Raw genomic sequence first — 15,024 nt, 5'->3', positions numbered from 1 at the left:
TCACATATCATCTTGAGAAAGAAGCCCTCATTCTGCTACATCAATATCAGGATTCATCTCAGCCTGTCAGTATAGGCCTCTGTGTGGCTGTTGAGAAAAATGTGAAAACCTGAACTACAATGCAGGACATCTATTCCCCCCCCCCATCTCTGCCCTTTTAAGTAAAGGAGGTGCGGGTAAAACTGTTGTGGTCAGTGGAGCAGCAAGACTGCAAAAAATATTACTGTGACTATCGCCATCACTGCACAGTGGCCTCTTTCAAGGCACAAAGTGATGCTGAGATTTTTCTGTGATTCTGGCATTTTTCTCTTTCGGGCAATGCCAGGATAAACAATTGGAAATAGCACAACACAGGCTATGATGGATTACTTTAAGGATGAAGCACACAATGTCAGATTGTGCTTGTGTCCACTGCTACTGCTGCTGCTGTGCAGTGGGTGGAGACTGCTGTATACGTGAGACCATATGGGCTACTTTAAACTGGAAATAAAACAAATAGTGAAATTTACTTCACACTATTGTTGAGTAAAGCCTAACAGATATAGGACCTTTTTAAGGTTGATACATCATTGATATTTGAGAGTTTATAAACTCTAATAACACTATTTTGGACTATATATATATATATAAAATTTTTTTTCCATGAACAAACAAACATTTTTGACAAAGATCCCTTTCAGTACTCTTTGATGGAGGAACCTTGTAATGACAACACTATACTGTAAGGTACCTCAAACAGTTGAGCTAATATCGAGATGATTTATTGATCAATAATATATTGTTATATATATTATTGTTATAACTTTTTCAACCCAAAAGACACTTTGGTGTGTTAAAGACAGTTTGTTGGCTTCCTATCCTCTCAGCACCTTGGCTGGAACAGAGGTTGGAGTTGGTGTGAATCGAACGGATTGACATTTACTTGCTGCTGATGTCTCTGGTCTAAAGTGACACATAGTACAATCGGAATTCCCCACTAGCTATATGTAATAGTACAGCCACACAAGTGCCACTGTATTAGATTGTTATACTCCGTTTTAGGGTGATATTGCCTCAGTGAAGTGCTTGAACAAAAAGTAACAGGATATCCTTTACATGTAGTTATTATACTTCCCTGTTAGTGTGCTTGATGTGTGTCAAAGCGTATTTTTTGGCACAACCACTAGACCAAAGTCAGAAATTTACAAATCCAACACTCGGTGCGCAATATCATATCGTGATAATGGCAATATTCCAACTCCTTGTTGTAATTGTATGTTCTTGGAATTAATAATTAAACATTGTTTAGTAATTTGTCATCAAGAATATCATTATCGCAGATATACCCTGAACTATCGTGATATTATTATATTTTTTTCAACCCTTGTCCTACACATAAGGGGCATCATTCTTCTGTATTCATTATAGATTTTAATAATAGATACAATAATGATAGATTTTTGTATTGTATTACTTTTATATATTATCCAAAGCGACAGTTATGTCAAACTAGTGAATATTTCTTGCAGAATGTAATAGTTCCAGTTCAGTTCAGTTAGCCAGAATATTTCCAATCCCCTTAATTCATGAAAAACACATTATTGGCCAGTAAGGTTACTAAGAATCACTCGACTCCTCTCTTATACTGTTTAATGCATTTACTGACAATGTTGTTTAAATAACATGCCTTATCCTGAAGACTTGATATGTTAAACATTTTCCCTGGAGAGACAATGGTGGAACACGGAGGCTGTGGTTCAATGGTTTGGCCCAGGAAAAAGCAGCTTCCACTGAGATTGCTTGTCTGAAAAGCAACCATGTCTCCAACATAATAGACATAGGATGCCTCTAGGGGCGGCTTGAGAATGAACAGGGACATGAACACTTGCATGATTCAAAAATAGCTTGAACATTAAAAAACAAACCATAATGCCAAGAGGATACAGACATTTGAACCAAACATATTATCAATAGTCTGGCTAAAGCCCTCTGGGTGCTAGGTGCTTCTTGTCTTTCGGGGCAGTCTGACATTGAATTGTCTTGCATTGCCAGACAGGCATCTCCACGGCACTGTGTTAGCACTGGAGTAAGGTCTGGCTAAACCCAATCTACATTTTATGATATACGAAAAAAACTCTAGCTTGTTTGCATTTCTTTAAACCAGTCACAATTGTTGGGTGGCGCTAAGCTTTGGACGTAGCGACAGCATCGCTGCCAAATAGTCTTGGGAAGGAACCTGTTTTGGTGGAATGTTTGCGTGCAGGGAGGCAAGCTCTGAAATGGCTAATTCTCCGGAAAAGAAAACAATACAATAAACGAAAACAATAACGTGAGCTATTTAAATAAACTGGATACATGGTCAACTGTAATTTGCTCTTACCAGTGTAGCGTCATATGTAACGTATGTTTCTGATTATTCTTATACGATGGAGAACTGGCCAGCAGCATTTTTTCGTCCGTTTCCTTATCTTGCCCTGCGTAATAAGCTTTATTCATAACTGGTGGGCAAACATGCTAGCACGTTCCTGATAGATCTATGCCAGTTACAATCATTCACCAAAAGAACCAAGCAGGCCTGCCTTGTTGCACGATCTAAATTTTCTTTAAAACCCCTTTTCAGTGTGTAGCTTGGAGGTGGTTGTTGTTTCCTGTAGTGGAGGGATTTTAAGAGCGGTAACACACAGCCGGATGTCAGGCTTTATCCTGACAATGTACGTCCATTGCCAGACTAGGTATTGAATGAATAATATCTCTATACATTTCACTGAATGAGAGTGGATTTTTATGTTCCTCCTGGAAGTCAAATCATAATGGATTGTTTGTGGAATCAGAGCTACTCCAGATTTAATTATTTTAAAATTAATAAAATATGATGGAATCTCATGGCGGCTTGGTAATTTTCCATTCACCTAAGGGGTCTTTTCGGGGAATCATATATTGGAATTCGTGCCCTGTTTGCTGTAAACATTCTCACTCTGACAGACCCCCACTATGCACACCCTTTCATAAACGCAGTAAATGTCTATCTCATATATCGTACAGAGCGGCGATGAAGGACTCACTGTGTGAACTCAAAAGAAGCCCTGTACCTGAGTGTTTACCGCACAGAGCTTGGCCAGAGTCAGACTTCTGCTGTTTTGATAACTTTGTGGATTTTTGTGCATTTCAGCACATTTCACTGACCAAAAGTTGTTCAGTTGCTTTTTTTTTAAAGTCTTCTTGTTAAATGGATTGTGGTCAGCATTTACAAGGAAGTGATACATCACTGGTGTAACATTTCAAGAGGAAAACAGCTTTCATTTGAGTTGTTAATGCATTGCTCTGTCTGTTTCTGACCAGTAAAATACACCTTAAAGTCAGCAGTATGCCTATATATCAGTCAATCAGGAACGCAATTTCTCCTGTCCATATTCTTATTTTCGCTTTGTATTATTTCTTACACACTCTAATTTGCTTGCTCTCTTGGTTAATCATCACAAAATGAGGAGTTGTTTTTCAGTTGTTTGCTTCTGTGGCAGTGCTTATTTATACTGGTAGTGTTTGCTCGGTCCTATATCTCTGTTTATGATCATTCTTTCTCTTAGATTTTGTTTTATCGGGGAGATCACATAGTACACATAAAAACTATAATTTCAAAGAGTGGTTTGGTACACGTTTAGCAGTCTATTACACTCAAGTCTGTAATACTCAGGGTTTCCACCAGGAAATTGGTGAGCGGAGGTGTTAAGTGGTGACAGCCACTGATACAACAGAAAGATACAACATCCTTTAAACTAACTTCTACTCCATGCAGACTCAGTTGGATAAAACACGTGTCCAATCGGTGATTATAAAACTAACTTCAGCTTTGTGTCTGGCCTGCAGTGCAGTGGTGAGTTTTTTTTCCTCACATATCAGCACCTTGTGACTTTTTGAAACTTTTTTTTCCAGATTTTTACAATTTTTGTCCAAGGACAGTTGTGTCATGCCTCCTTCACGGATTACCGTCCTGTAGTATACGTATATAGTAGACTTGCTAGCAATGCTACAGAAAAGTTGCCTACTGACAGTTGACATGGAAAAATAGTCTTTAATTCAATTGCTCTTTAATGTTTTATGTAAACCGTTTTGAATTGCCTTGAAATGTGCTAGAAATAGTTGCCTTGCCTTGCCCTACAACCTCAGCCTGGCAGCCTGTGACCAGGGCAGTACAAAGTTAACTGCACCGAGGTCTCGCTATTATATTATATTGCAACAACTGCTGTCTGCATAAAGTTTTAAAAACGGTAACCACAATTTGCAATGTTTTACCGGCATGGCCGTGACTCAATTTGACTTAAACAAGCTGCCGAGGCGATGTTGTTCGCTCAGTCTGCACCGCACCTCTGCGTGTGTGTCAGAGTTGAGACCTGCTTTCTGTGAAACATGCAGAGAGGACAGAGAAGCTCACGCCTACACGCTCTCAGGTACCGAAATTTGGCACCGCTTGATTTAACGTGAATTGTTCCACGGTTGCACCGACGTAATTCTGCACTTGTGTACTGATATCGCGAGACAACTTTTCACCTTGACGAGAAATATCTTTACGTTTTAATATAGTGCCTCTATTTATTACCATATAAAATAAAAATAAAAAACATGCCTTTACGATATTCAGCATTTTTGTTAAGGACAGATTACACATGCACATTATGAGATGACCCATTGGTCAACAGAGCAGTAGTGCCCTCTACTGGCATAAGAAAATTAGGAGTAGCCCTCTTTTCCTCGTACAGAGTCATCTTACAATTAAGTTTTCCTTTTTTGTGTCTGCAACCGCAAACTAAAGTGAGTAGTCAGTTTTGGCTACATTTCTTTTGATTTTGTAAACATTTTTAGCTCGAAAAAACATCGTTATCATCGAGATTGTTTCATTGTCCAGCCCTACTTCCCAGTAACTCCAAAAGTGTTCCACTGTGATAATACCGATTATAACATTAAGATGGAAGCAACAACATCAGCTCCTATGGTTCCTGTCAGGGCTCATTTATTCACCTCTCATGCCTATGTGAGTCCTTGTAGCCTTCTCGCCATGTGAATCCTCATTTACATTCACATCCCTCCTCTGCATGTGGCTGTGCATCCAAACACCTTCCTGGTGGGGTTTGCTGTCTGCGTTTCACTGCACCCTTCATTGATTTGGCCTCGTCTGTGAGCTGAGGAGACCTCCACCTGGGTCAGCCCAAACTGAATCCCTCTTTAGGCTGCAGGCTACAGGTCTCAAACAGTTCAGATGCCCCCTCTGATTATTTTCTGAGCCTGAGGAAATATAAATAAAATGAAATTACTCTCTTACTGTGTGTGGAGAAACTGTCAATGTCTTCCTCTGTGCACTTGGCCTTTTGGCAAGTCCTTCACAAGCTCAGCAGGAAATAAGATGAAGAAAACAACAACATCAAAGTCTTGACATCATTTGGCACTGTTACAAATAAGTCAAACTATGATACAAATGCAGCACACTGTTTCTATATTGGACCAGGATTTAATTGGATGAATTATGCCAAACTGAAATAGAGCTAAACATAATCTATTCAACGTTTTCCAGAGGCAAAAGGAAAGCTTATGAACAATGACACACACACACACACACACACACACACACACACACACACACACACACACAGTAGGACTCTGTCCTTTCCCTCCTTTTGTCCTACACTCAGGTTTTTTTCTCCTTTTTATTTCACCACATTGAGAATTTTACATCAAACTGACCTGAAAATGGCCTCCTGCAGGTGACAGACGCCCATGGGATCTGAGTCATCATAGCTGCATAGCCTGCATTTCATTTAACCAGTGAGTCCCTTCGATGGATGTGCTATCCTTATGTCTTTTAGTGTGACAATGTTAAGTGACTGGAATACTAGAATATAGTTTGCTTCTCAATTTTTACTGTTTCTTTAAAAGTCTCTCCAAGCAGACCTTGGAGTCCTTGCTCCCTATGGAGCATCACAGCTTCAGTGGACAGCTTCCACCGTGCTGCAGCTCCGGTGGAGATTATCTCCCTGTCAGCAGCCTGTCTCTTTCCCAGATGTCAACTGATGCCAACTGTTGTGTACCTTCAGTTTGCACACCCACAGTGCTGTCAGCAAACGCTCATCTCACCATTTTCATAGCCACTGATTTTAGCATACTATCACATGCCAAACTCCACTGCATATATTTCTGCACCTCAGTGTTCGGGCCATGAATGCAGGAAGGTGTGAATGTGTTTAATGACCTTTTAATGTAAGTCCCATCTGTTGCAATTTAATATGAATAAATTCCATTGTTCATTTAGAAATAAATAAATAATTAAAGAGAACAGTCCATAGATGAGAAGATGGGAGCCACCACACTTTTTTCAGCCATGCCAGTGGCTCTGTGAGGCTGAACTTTGGCTAAATGTCGACATTCTAACATACTCACAATGGCATGAAGAAGAAGAAGGCATGATGTTTACCATGTTCACCATCTTAGTTTAGCATGTTAGCATGCTAACAATTGGTAGTTAGTATGACACTCAAAAGTACAGCGAATATATAGCTGATGGGAATGTTGTTAGTTCTGCCGGTATGTAGTCACAAACCAAAGTATTGACTTTATGATGGTGCCACATGGAAAGTCAGAGGATCTCCAGAGTGATTCCAGTTCATCCTAAGGGGGACACGAATGTGTGTACCAAATTTCATTGCAACCCAGCCAATACTTGTCGAGACATTTCACTTAAAACCACAAATGTCAGCTTCACAGTGGTGCAAGAGGAAAAGACGGGCTCTCCGACGTCAGTAGGCTTCATCCTCTGGGGTCCATGGATGTCTGTACAAATTTTGTGTCAATCCATCGAGTAGCTGTTGAGATATTTCACAGGAAAACTTTAACCTGCTGGTGGCGCTACAGTAAAAGTCAGTATCACCAAAGTCAGTGGGGTTCATCCTCAGGGCACATTGAATGTCAAAATGTCATAGCTATGCATAAGATGAGATAAGATACGCCTTTTGTCTTGGGGATCCGATTGTTGCTGAGATATTTCCGTCCGGATAAAAATGGACTGACTGACAGACTGGGATTGCTATCTCTCAAGACGTACAGCTAGCATGGCTAGAGCATCTACACAGTTCTATGTTAAATGCGCATGTTGTGTTGTGCTTGTAATGACTTTCTTATAGCTTCCATACTGTACTTTCTGTTTTTCATGTCAGAATGGCACTTTTGTCCTCATGATAAATGTATTTGATGGAGTAATGTGCAATATCTGAAAGGTGATGCTATAAAGTTATTTTAACTATCCGTCCCGGATGCTGTGAAAGCTGAATCTTTGTTGACAGATGCCAGCAGCAGCTGAGTTACGTCATGGTACTGAACACACCCATTACAGAGAGGAATCTAATTGGATTCACAAATCAGCTGACAGCTCCAGGTTTATAGTGGCATTGGGCTTTATGGGTAATATTTCAGGGACTGTTGTGCAGTTTGTCAGAGGTAGTTTGTAGGGAACCGGCACAGGAGAGAGCACCAGGGAGACATCAGCATTTATTTCTTACCTTTTGTGAGCTTTTACTGAGCAAAAACCACTGTTGAGCAATGAGTCACTGTGATATCACTCAGCACCAATGAACTGAAGCCCAGCATCATTGACTGGAATGATATGTGCTTTTGAAGGCAATTAAACCTTTGGCTTATTTTCTGAAATGAAGACCAGGTAAGTCATTTCTGATGGGTTTTTACCAAATCCTCTTGAATCAAAGTGCATTCAAAACTGCATTAACTGACTAATTTCTTTGGATCAAATAAAAAATATGCCACAGGATCTCATAAGTCATTTGCCCCTCTTCTCGTTGTACTGCGCAACAACAACAACAAGCGCTGGCCACTGTAGAGGTCGACCGATATGGGTTTTCTCTGGCCGATGCCGATCTTTAGAAATCAGGGTCAGCCGATGGCCGATAAATGCTGCCGATTTATTTTGGCCGATATGTGCTTGTTTTATATAATAGAAACATTTATTGAACACTTCACCAATCTACACTTGTATACTTCAATTAAAAATGTATAATGTAAAAACATACTGTATATTGTATAAATAATGTATGAAAAATATAAACGAAAGGTAAGAAGAAAATAAACTTTGTCAAATAAACTTTTCAATGAAAAAATAAAGTTTAGTGCACTTAGCAGCATTTATTAAACTTCTGAGAATACAAATCTGCAAGCTTCACAGAAAGTGACATGTTATTAATCTCAACACTATTTCCTCCTAACTCCTGTTGAATCAAATCAGACTAGGGCTCTCTAAAGTCAATTCTTGTTCACCTTGTTTGTTAGATCATTGTTCATTCAGTGTTTTATCTGTGTTTTGGGGACCCTACTGTTACATGTCCTGAAGCACTCATTAGGATCTTATCTGAGCAGATTTCTGTCATTCAAACAACCCTTAGTTGTAATTTAAAACTCGTCCAGCAAATTTAATAAAATTAAGGGTTTTATTTGTGCTTGAGTCCATAGATGCAGTTAATGGATACAGGCACGGAGAACTGAAGGCTCTGTTAGCAACGATTAGTGCCGTTAGCGGTTAGCTCCGTTAGCGGTTAGCTCCAGTTAGCTCCGTTATAGGAGTGGATGAAACTGCCACGGACAGGGGTAACAACCAGACTTTGATAAATGACATTCGGGGCGCTTCCACAGCGGTGTGGCCGCGGTGTTTTGTACGGTTTTATTAGTACAGTTAATCCCAAGGCAAGAACACCAGCAACATGCTACTACTAACGGTAGCATCTGGGCCTGAAGTGACTGTGCGAGACACACAGAAGAATTCACGAGGGGAGGGGCTGGAGGCAGCTGGTCTGGGTGCGCTGTAAAAAATTTGCCTATTCATGTTTTTAACACTAGGCTGCCCGCAGATGCGCCTGCCTATTAATCGGCTTGATATACTGGGATATTGGCCGATGCCGATTATGTAAAAAAAATACCAGCCGGCCGATTAATCGGTCGACCTCTAGGCCACTGACAAGGACTAAGCTAGGAGGATGAAAGACATTGAGTGGAATGTCATCCACAGAGTTGTACTTCATAAAAACTGAGGCCATCTGAACTGAATGGAGAGGTCAGAGCACATGGCCGGGCACAGTATGAGATGACCCCTTTATCACTCCATTTCTGTCTTGTGCTCTTTATTATGGCAGAGTGAGCAGGCTTTTCTTTCTGCAAGAGAAATACTGGTATTGCATATCCTTGTTCACAGGAGAAAACAATGTGAACAGTAGCCAAAGAGTCTTGCTGCATCTTTTCAGATTTCCCTCCTTATCCTTTGTCTCTCTGTGCTGCTGACACCGGTCCAAACAAGAGCCACCAAGGCGGGAAAGAATGAGGATTAATTGTTTTTTGCAGGTACAGAGGGCAATACTAGTGGTCTGCTTTATCGGGCCCCCATTGAGATTCCATATGCTAGATGAAATCTGTTCCCTTTCTCCCGACGAGTTGGCTTGAGGGTGTTGGTCTGCACTCTGGACTGAAAAAGAGATCCAGAAGAGTATGCTGTGGCTCGCCTGTCAGCAGAACGGGCATCCAAATCCAGAAATCACACCATCCACTTGGCCTAAATGAAATCTGGAAACATCTAAATACAGTAGTAGATTACAGTGTTGTTGAAGACATCAGCCCTTGGTGTCAGTGGAACCTTTCCTTCAAGAACTTATTTTGCTATCTAAAGAGACTTATTATGAAGCTAGATTATACGAAAAGGTATAAAGCAGTTTCAGTTCAAGATATCTGTATGCCTGAATGTATGAAGGCCTTAAGGGCACTGCTTTGCTTACCTGGTCAACTTTCTACTGTGTTTTCAATTTTTTTTCTATTTCTCCTTGTCCTTGCGGTGAAGATTGGTTTGTGACAGTTTCAAGATAAATGGCTTATGCCCCATGGAACATATTTTATTTTGCTATGTCCAGTATATCATGCCAATAAATCAACAGTATGTGTGTAACCTCCCCGACGGATGCCAGCACAGCTCGGGGTGTGCCAGATTTGGTCAACAGTTGAATGATAAATTCCCTTTCTGAAGGCCACAGGAATATGTGGGTGTTGCCGGGCTGATTTATTAAATACAAAACAGATTGTGAGTGGAGGAGTTTAGTTACTGATGGGGTTGAGAACGATATCTGCCGTTCCCGCTGGCAGATATGGAGTGGGTGATGTCACTGTAGGTGTTCACAGGATCGTCTGATTGGATGAAGTGTTGAAGGCGATGCAAATACAGCAGGATACAAACAGCAACCAAATTGCTCCCTCCAGAGGGATTTGTACTTTAAGCAAAAGCATTTCGCCTCCATAAACAGACTCAAACAATCTCCTTATTCATACTAATCTCTGCATACTTATTTCTCTTTATCAGTTTTATAACAGCATTGAGCACAGGCTTGAATCTCATTTTTCAGTGATGCCTATTTATGTGTCCTTGCCAACAGTAATTCAGTTCTTAATGTTAAAATCAGAGCAGAGGATTCATACACTTAATTGGATATCAACTTAATAGATGGTACAAACATAATTGGATGATTTGGACGCTCTGCTATAGTCCTGACACATTTTTACTCAGTCAATAACATATTTAAAGCTGCAGATTGTTTCAGTTCAGCTCGATCATATAACACTGTCCCTTGCATTCACATCAAAGATCTCATTATTGAAACTCTACTTCTGTCTCTGCACGACATCTGCTACATGGGACTATCATATACAAGGTATAGCAAAGAAAGAAGAAAAAAAAAAAAAAAATCAAAATAAAGCACACAATTGGCCGCTGCAATGCGGAGCCGGTGCTGCCCACGTGAATGTGTATAGATCTACTCTATGAATGTGAAAAAAACAGTGGTGTGCAAGCTTTGCCAAGATATTTTTTTCTGAGATAAGAAAGTTTGCAAGTTTTCACAAAGTGGTGGATGATAATGGGGAAACAAAGAGCCCAGTAGTGTGTACATTGAGAGAGAGAGAGAGAGAGAGAGAGAGAGAGAGAGAGAGAGAGAGAGAGAGAGAGAGAGAGAGAGAGAGAGAGAAGCCTAATTGTTGGTGGGAAAAGGCAGAGCACGGTTTGCCAATTCACACGCATTTTTACTCTCAACCTAATATTGCAGCTTTCGGTTACTCCCTATGGTACATCAGTATTATACACACAGCTACTACTTACATTCAATAAGCTTAGTGTACACACACACACACACAGAGTCCTGCAGATGACCTTCAACTTGCCATATGCTTGTTTGTATACTGTAATGACTGTATTGGAAAGCAAACTGCTGAGATTGTGACAGCTTCACATCAATCACCTACAGTAGGAATAAATGTTTGTGTCTCCTGTTTTGATAAGTTAAATGTAGTGGACCCCTAAATGCATGTCTCTCCATCTTTTAGCGTTCTAAATTTAGGAAGGAGGAAGAGGAAGGAAAGAGAAGGTGTGAAAGGATGAATAAAATATATAGCATACTTAGTGGTGTACTCCATACCATATGCTCACACGCTGATTGTGAACTCCCACTTAGCAATCCAGCCAATACATGTAGCTGGCAGTGTCACAGAGCTCATGGTTGTCCTTGCTTGTCCTATGGATGGATAGTTAGACATTTTGGGAAATCCGCTTATTTACCTTCTTGTTAAGAGTTAGATGAAAAGACAGACAGAGGCTAGTTGTTTCCCCTCGATTCTAGTTGTGCTAAGCTAAGCTAAATGACTGCTGGTGGTATCTTTATATTACTGTACAGACAGACGATTGGTATCATTTGTTGTCATCTAACTCACAAGAAAGCGAATAAGTGTATTTCCCAAAGCATCAAACTATTCCTTTAAAGTTAGTTGCATGGGTCATATCAATTTCATCATTGCAGACTATTTTCAAGACTGACTCATTTGTCGTGTTTTATGACTTTAATGACAAAGATGTATTAGTTTTAGATATTAAATGATTTAGCAGGTGATTGTCCAAAAGCTAGAAAATGGGATTCTTGTGGTGTAATTTTTAAATAACTAGCCTACATTTAAAGTTTTGAGCCGCCATATAAAATCCTGCCCGCCATGTTTATTTATCATCATCACCATTTATAGTATATAAGCCTGAGCCGTATCTAAACTTTACATGAAGAAATGAAACCAAAAAGGAACAGAGCTCCAAAGGGGCAAACTATTGAACATGTGGATAATAAGGAGGGTTACCTCCAGAGCAGCGGTGTTTAGAGACCAGTAGAACCACAGTGATTTATTACATTACTGATATAAATCATGTTTGCTATGTTTTCAGGTCATTTGCCCACTTTGGCTGTAAAATGAGGGCTTCTAACAAATAGAACGTAGCTGACATTAATTGTAGGTATCAATAATGAAGGAAATGTACTGTAGTTTATTAAATGTAATGAAATAATTTCATAGACTTTCTGACAGTGATTGATTATTTTTATTTTACTTTCCTTGCTGACCTGAGGAGAGAGTAATTGAATGACACACCATCATATCAATAGAATGAATGCCTTCTGTGCCTTAATTCTGTGGCAATGTGCCTTAAAGGCAGCAATAACCCCTATCATTTACACTTGTGTACACTATCTAGAGGTTTCTTTCTGCAGTCCTTTTTTTTGCATGGCTGCAGACATTCTCAATTATATGGTGTTTTATTAATGTCCATATTTATTAACATAACTTGTAATAACTACCTTTTTTTTCTTTTCTTGATAGAGCAACATGAACGTGCGTAATTTACTGAGGCCACATAGTTTTGCCAAATTGGAAACCAGCCATCACCTTTTGGATGCCAGAGTTGACAGAATTTATATAAATATTTGAACTGGTGGTAATTATGATTTGGTGTTATTAAACTACATATTTCAGTAATTAAAGTGATCAGGAATGGTTTCACCCAGGCTTAACAAAAAGATTTTGTTCTCACACACACACACACACACACACACACACACACACACACACACACACACACGGACCGTTCATACTTTACAAGATTACATACCATCGAGGACAAAGAAGTGTATCTGCTTTCCCATATACTGCTGTTATATACTGCATTAGGGTAAATTATTATTATACAATTATTTATTTATTTATAGAATATTTACATTGTCGCAGAAAAGCAGCTTTTGCGCAGGGCTTGTCGTATTAGATATATTCCTTATTGTCCTTTACCAAGGAAATTTGTTGCCACTGTCTGTACAGGGCCTCACATAAATACATTGTACATCACAAGACGATAACATGAGAGACATCAGATACATACAGAACCTACACACATCATATTTATCTGTGTATTTTGTTGAGTGCAGCTATGGTAGAGGGAACAAAACTCCTCCCATAGCATCCCCGTTTCCAGGCCAGGGACCGGTATCTACGGAAGCAGTGTAATGAAATGGGTTGAGGGGGTGCCTAGGGGTCATGTTATAAGCTCTGTGTATCATGGTTTTGCTGTGGGGTATATGTGGTTTGTTGTGACAGCTCTGCACTGGTGCACCGAGCCGAACTGGGGTGCGCCCAAAGATAAAATTTGATCAACTTGACCTGAGCTGTGTTGACCATTGTGGGCCAATCGATGTTGACCACCGCTTGAACTATAAGGTAGACAAATAGCATTGCTGCTAAGTTGGTGCTGCTTAGTACAATGCCACTGGGGTTTTAAGAGGGGTAAATACTACATTGACCAACGTGCATTGCATATTGCAACCCTTGCTGTGTGAATATGCCTTTAGTTTGTTAGTTTTGTTACATCTAGGTGCTTTTGATTCACAGATGCTGAATACGTTTAGGTGAAAAAAGGGACTTATTCCATAAGTAAAGCAGTTAATAAGCACGCTAACATGTCAAAATAAGATGATGAACATGCTAAACATCAGCATGTTAGCATTGCCATTGAGCATGTTAGCATGCTAATTTTAGCATTCAGCTTAAAGCATCACAGAGCCAGTAGCATGGCTGTTGACTCTTCTCTGGTTTGGTCCACCAACTGCTGTTTTGTGCACTTTCACCCATCTTGTTTTTGCTGCAAGGGGCGATCTACAGTTGGGCAATAAATGTCTGCAGGTTAAGCACTGTGACGTTTGAAGATTTTTTTTCAAGTCTAAGTTTACCTTTAGAGAATATTACAATGCCATCACTGTATTGTTTGCAACAGTCTCCAGAACAGTCACACCTCTCAGTTGATTGCTTGGTTGTACTAAATGCAGTTATTTCCTCAAATTGGTCAATTTTGGACATGTTTTGACATGACAGTAATAATTAAATATGGGAATAAATGTTGTAGCTTCATGAGACATGCCTAACTAATTAAAAAGTCAGGCCTCCAGGCAGAAGATTCTGGCACATGGCTTGTTGTTTTCTCTCATCCTATCACTCTGTAAGACCAGCTAATTAATGGTGGTGTGGCAGGGGAGCCCACAGCCAATAATAGAAAGGATTCTGCTTGTTTACCCAACTTGCTCTTTGTCCTGTACTTTCTTAATGAGGATGTGGCAAGGGCAAGCCGTCACCATAGTTATCAGACATTTGGGGGCTGTGGCATCTGTCAGGAGCTCCTTATGTCCAATCACACAGCTCTAGAGAGGAGTAATGATAATTAACTAAATATGATTGCATGCAGGAAGTATCTCTGTGGGCCAACAGCTGAAGAGTAATGACATAAATACTCTACATTAGGATTGGCTTTGATATTGTACTATAATTACATTTTCATTATTGGTTTGTTTCAGCCACAATTAAATGGAAAAAAGGCAACAATGAATAATAGTTTTGAATACATAGTTGATATTTATGTTTTAGAGAAGTACACACAGATTTGACAGTGTTTGCCATCAAAGTAAAACCCCAGGATGTCAATGTTTTATTCAGTCAAATTGATATAGCTGTTCATTCAGTACTTGTTTGTTGTTAAAGTGAGGACCTTGTTTCCAGACTGCCATCGACTCCTCCAGTCAGACATGTAGCCTGCAGGTAAACAGACCAGTGCTGAGACGAGAGATGTGCCCAATCCATGGCAGACTTGCTCCTGTAGGGAGTTTGCTGTTC

The 15,024-nt window shown here is 39.9% G+C and overlaps 1 protein-coding gene across 1 annotated transcript in view; it reads left to right on the top strand.

The window, feature by feature from the left end:
* Positions 1 to 15,024, top strand: part of LOC144524170 (ecto-NOX disulfide-thiol exchanger 2-like) — a 184,358-nt gene that overhangs the window by 9,357 nt on the left and 159,977 nt on the right. The window lies entirely within an intron of this gene.

The sequence above is a fragment of the Sander vitreus genome, chromosome 10 (assembly GCF_031162955.1).
Source record: "Sander vitreus isolate 19-12246 chromosome 10, sanVit1, whole genome shotgun sequence".
Taxonomy (NCBI): domain Eukaryota; kingdom Metazoa; phylum Chordata; class Actinopteri; order Perciformes; family Percidae; genus Sander; species Sander vitreus.
The sequence above is the reverse complement of the archived record's forward strand: the minus strand, read 5'-3'. Positions and strand labels throughout refer to the sequence as shown.